Genomic DNA, 5604 nt, shown 5'->3' with positions numbered 1-5604 from the left:
AGCCATCTATTACCTGAGCAAGAAAATGCTGGATTATGAGACCTGTTACACCCTACTGGAAAAAGCTTGCCTAGCCTTGGTATGGGTTACCAGGAAGTTGAGGCACTACTTGTTAGCTCACTCCGTAATTCTGGTTTTGGGATTAGATCCCCATCAAATATCTCTTTGAGAAACCAACGCTTACGGGTAGGCTAGTCTGTTGGTTGCTTCTTCTCTCTGAATTTGATTTGAGGTATGTCACTCGCAAGTCGGTCAAGAGGAGAGCAGTAGCGAAGTTCCTGGAAGATCACCCAGTGGAAGGGGATGAAGCGGTAGAATACCGGTTCCTAGATGAAGCTATTCTGCAAGTTAGGGAAGAGATTTGGACAATGTACTTTGACGGAGTGTCTAATCAATACAGTTATGAGATAAGGTGTTGCTAATAACACTTGACAATTCCCATATACCCTTAGCCTTCAAACTCCGGTTCAAGGTATCCAATAACGATGCAAAATACGAGGCATGTATCGCTGGTTTGGAAGCCGCCCTGGAACCAGGGGCAAAGAGGTTGGATGTCATTGGAGACTCGAACCTAGTTGTGTCTCAAGCAAATGGAGACTGGAAGGTCAAAGAAGAAAAGATGAAGATCTATCACCAAACCCTGGACGTTCTGATTCCTAGGTTTGAGAAGCTGACGTTCACGCATCTACTAAGAGAGAACAACAGATTCGCTGACGCCTTATCAACTCTATCATCTATGATAGACATCCCGCTTGGAGTCCAGATGCGTTCGATCATCATTAAGCAAAGGCATACGCTGGCCTACAAGACTATTGCCGCAATAGATGAAGCACAAGAATCAAAACCCTTGGTTCTATGATATCTGGAACTTCTTGGAAAATGAGGTTTATCTGCCAAGGGAAAATGCCAAAGATAAGAGGGCAATATGGTAGATAGCCATTCAATTTATCATTTGCAGAGGTAAACTGTATAAGAGAGGTTATCTGGGAATGCATAAGTTATGTGTCGACGCAGAGGAATCAAAACGCCTGATGGACACCATCCATGGAGGAGAGTGTGGAGTGCACATGAACGGAGTAATCTTAGCCCGGAAGATTTTCAGGCAAGGTTACTACTAGTCTACTATGAAGGAGGATTGTATTGGTTTTGTTCGGCGATGCCACAAATGCCAAATTCATGCCAATAGCATAAACATCCCGCTATCGAAGATGTACACCATGACTTCACCATGGCCTTTCTCAGTCTGGGGAATCGACGTCATCAACGCAGTCACACCGAAAGGGTCGAATGTGCATGAATACATTCTGGTGGCAATTAACTAATTTACAAAGTGGGTGGAAGCTTAGTCTTATGCAATGTTAAAAGTAGCACATGTGGCTAAGTTTATCCGAAGTAACATCATTTGTCGATATGGAGTCCCAAATGAGATCATTTCAGATAATGGCTCTCACTTCAAGAAAGAAGTGATAAACTTGTTGGAGAAATACAATGTGGCTTTTCATAAGTCATCTACATACCGGTCGCAAACTAACAGAGCTATTGAGGCCAACAAGAACATCAGGCATATTCTACAGAAGATGGTTGAGACTTACAGGGATTGGCTAGACAAATTGTCATTTGCACTATAGGGCTATAGAACTTCAATCCGGATATCTACTAGGGTAACTCCTTGTTCTCTTGTCTATGGGATAGAAGTTGTTCTGCCAGTTAAAATAGAAGTCCCGTCGCTGCGGGTTATGGCTGAGTGTCAAATAGCAGAGGCGGATTGGCAATAGAGCAGGTTTGAAGAACTGATGTTGTTTGATGAGAGAAGGCTGAAAGCATTATACCATGTTCAGGGTTATCAACGTAGGATTGCTAGGGCTTTTAATAAGAAGGTTAAGTCCTGGAATCTCAAAAAAGGGGATTTGGTGCTAAAAAATAATCGAGCTCCCATCTATGATCCTAGAGGCAAGTTTAGACCCAATTGGACTGGTCCTTAAATCATCAAAACTATCTGGTCGGGTGGAGCTGTTATTCTTATGGACTTGGATGGCCTAGAATTTTCCCAACTGATCAACATGGACAAGTTGAAGAAATAATATCTCTGAGAAGCTCGCTAGGCCGAAAACTCGGAAGGGCGACCTAAGCAAAGGTCAGAGCACAAAAAAAATTAGAAATAAAGAAAAACTAAGCTCGCAAGGTTGAAAACCCTAACGGGCTGCCTTGGCAAAAGTTAGAGCGCAAAAGGAGAGTGTTAATACTCGAGTGAACCCAAATCAAACTACGTAAGGCTTGATTCCCATTTTCGGGATATGTAGGCAACTTCATCCTGAAGTTCGACCGCAAACACCTCCAACTCAACCGTCCTATTCATGTGTTTGATCAGGTCATCTTTGTCTATTCTTTATCTGAATGTTCGGTTGTGATCTTCTCTGAAAACTGGTTACAGTGCTGAGCAATGTTATTCGAACAAGGGGCAATTTGTGATCTTTGCATTCAGGGTTGTACATCTCGAGGGTTGATTCCGTGTGTGTCAAGTGGTGATCCTTATCGAAAATGGTTTTGAAAAGTTTTGATAAAAGTTGATTTTTGTTCAAATTTTACCTTTTATAACTTAGACCATTTTTGGACCAAAAGGAAAATTTTTAGTGCTCACAACTTTAATTTCATTGATTTCAATACAAAGGTCTCTAACTCTAGATACAAATCAAAGTTGCTTTTATTACATTCATAAAACTTGAAAAGTAAGATCAAAGCAATAAACTAGGGGCATAGATAAGTCAGGTGTTCCTGCGTCCCCCGCTTGTGCTTGTGCTTGTGGAAGTTTCCAATGCCAAAGTGGGCCCAATTTGTGCCTTATCTTCAAGCCAAGTTAGGCATTCGCCAGAAAAGGCATAGTTAAAACTAGAGGTAGCAGCTAGAAGCTCTCTCATCCTCCAAGCAGTGAGGTACCTAGCCAAATGTGAACCTTGGGCGGGGAATGAAACCGGGTACTCTACCCCCTCCTCTGGGCAAGTCTAATTATGTCCAAACTGATGCCTGAACCAGAATGGAAAATAAAATACACAGTGTGTCAGGCCAATCAGCTCAATGCCAGGTTGCCCAGTCATGCTGTAGCTCATTTCGGTCAGATTAAGCCAGGGGCAATACTAAACAATGTCAGCAGCAGACCTATTGTACATCCAGTGGCACCATCATCTTTCATTCGGGAAATCTACTAGCTGTTGGTGGAAAAAATGTGCCCGAGTTGAGTATGCAAGGCAAGAGTCTACTACCTTCATCTTATCCATTAGCCACACCTAGAGAGGTATTAAAAAAAAAAAAAAACAGATTAAAGAATAGAGAGATGTATGTTGAGAGAAAAGTAAGAAAATGGCTTTGAGAGAAAAATGGAGCGTGAATGCCGAGTGATGTGAGAAACATATATTAGAAAGGGTGGGAAACATTACCTGAAGAAGTAGTGGACTCCCTGCGAATTTATTTGTCTCTCGTCGATGGAAGGCGTCTAAGCCCATCAAAGTCTCGGCCAACACTAAAGCAATACAACTCTTGCCCTCTTTCAAACCTTGGGCCACTTCAATTAGTCGAATACTAGACCCGTCGAAACTAAGGGCAAGAAGGAAATGAGCCAACATTCACAAACAAATGGCGTGTTGCCGAAAACCCTGCCAAAGAATATTACCTCGGTCGCCAACCTCAGAAAATCGATGAATTAGGCTGGGAATATCCAGCTCTCCGTTATGAACCAAAGATCGAACCTCATGTGGAGTAAGCCCGCACATCCGTCCCAAAGCTTGGATGTGGTCGAAACGGGGCTGACGTATGATTTCCTCATCGCGCCAGGATTTCATTAGCACTTGAAATTCTTTGATTGTCGGGCATATTTCTTGTCCCCCGAAGTTAAAGATGTATGTAATCGGGTTCTAACATCTAGCTGCGATGTGAAGGAACAGAAAACAAAGCAGAGAACGACTCAACGGGAATAGTGCATTTTACGCCGAAACCCCAGAAATTTACCTTTTCCCAACCATCCAAAGTCGCAATCCAATTCGAAAGTTTTTCGGCAAAAAATGGCTCCATTTGTGAAGAATTTGCAGCTGAAATGAAGAACCTACGAGGCTCAACCTTTTGTAGAAGATAAGGCAGTGAGTGGAAGCCAGCTATCAACAATCTGGAGGTCCTGTACATTGATGACCGGCAGGTGGCCGACAAGCTGCATTGATGATCGGCAAGCCACCCCTCATGGCCGGCATGTGGCCCACAACCTTTGTTTATGGCCAGTAGTCTCTCACTTTGACCTGTTGTCCCTCTTTGTGTTGAACAATGCTGAAAGCAAGTGTTTTGTTATGCTTTTAGTCTATTTTAAGGTCTTGTTCTCAGTCCTTTCAGCTTTATCAAGTTTGTTATTTTGTATTTCATTTGTTGTTGCGTTGTTTTGCTTATCGAGTTGTATGTTGTTCTGTTTATCGAGTTGTCATCGTTTTGTTTATCAAGTTGTTGTTGTGTTGATTATCAAGTTGTATATTGCTTTTTATTTCAGCTGTTGGTCAGTTCATTACCCAATTAAGAATGTTGTGCCAATACATCATTTCCATGCCAAGTGGTGCTTATGATGCAAAATACAACACTTTTTCATAAAAACTAGTTTTCATTCCGATCATGGTCGTTTTTACAAAAGTGCAGCACAAGTTTTTAAAGCAAATAAAGCCTATCTGAAGCTGTGCAATGTGCTAGAATTATAAACAAAAAGAAACTAAGCAAAAATAAAAAAAATCAGCGCTGGTCGCCTCAGGTTCAAGAAGCCCTCTTCGTCCTCTTCCTCAGAGAAGAGGATTGTGGGGCATTGTCTCCGTCGGTGCCACTGTCTGAACCTGGACCGAAACCCGAGCCAGTATCATCATCGCTCTCCGCCGTAGAGCTTGCCTTGGTATCGCCTCCACTCTCAGAACCTGAGCTAGCGTCATCACCTCCACTCTTAGATGACTCTGAATGCTGACTCACTGCCTCTTCAGAGTCGCTCGTCTCAGCATTATCATCACTCAGAATGGGCTTTGAAGGGCCGCTCTTAGCTCGGGTGCCCCTAGCTTTACCTCAGCCGCGTGCCAGAATCTGTCTCTCTCTTCTCCCTACTACTGGAAGAGGTACTACTGGTGTGGGCGCTGCAGCTGCCGCTGGTGCCATTGGTATGGGTGAAATGTGAAAAAGACAGTTGTTGCATATCAGTTATAGCATATGTATCAAATGCAAGCATAGGATGCAGAATGAGTATATGCAAAAGTCAGATACAATATGTGAATACAGTATGCAAGTGCAATGTGTCAGATGCGGTCTATTGACGCAATGTATCAGTGCAGTTTAGGAATTTTTCAGTTAAAATGTCAGTATTAGTGTGTTAATGGAAATTTGATGCCTAGAATGTAAAACTGAAGAAATTACCTGAATACCGTAGAGGCTGAACGGCGCCTCTCTCCTTTATGCCGTCCCCATCAGTGAGGTTATCAGCTCGAGGGTGCCTCTTGTGTACTCAATCGGTGCCTGAAAATGTATTTGAATGATTAGTATCTGCAAATGAACATATCTGAAATAAAACATGGAGTGCAAGTGCTAAAGTGTGGTTCATAC

The 5604-nt window shown here is 42.7% G+C and overlaps 1 long non-coding RNA gene across 1 annotated transcript; it reads right to left on the bottom strand.

The window, feature by feature from the left end:
* Positions 1–4610: 4610 nt before the first annotated feature.
* On the bottom strand, positions 4611–5521 carry LOC145801417 (uncharacterized). The gene is made up of 2 exons (XR_014342856.1): positions 5419–5521; positions 4611–5153 (listed from the first exon to the last, which is right to left on the bottom strand). It is a non-coding gene; the product is annotated as an uncharacterized LOC145801417 (long non-coding RNA).
* Positions 5522–5604: the final 83 nt, after the last annotated feature.

The sequence above is a fragment of the Camellia sinensis genome, chromosome 10 (assembly GCF_055761805.1).
Source record: "Camellia sinensis isolate YWXY chromosome 10, ASM5576180v1, whole genome shotgun sequence".
Taxonomy (NCBI): Eukaryota; Viridiplantae; Streptophyta; class Magnoliopsida; order Ericales; family Theaceae; genus Camellia; species Camellia sinensis.
The sequence above is the reverse complement of the archived record's forward strand: the minus strand, read 5'-3'. Positions and strand labels throughout refer to the sequence as shown.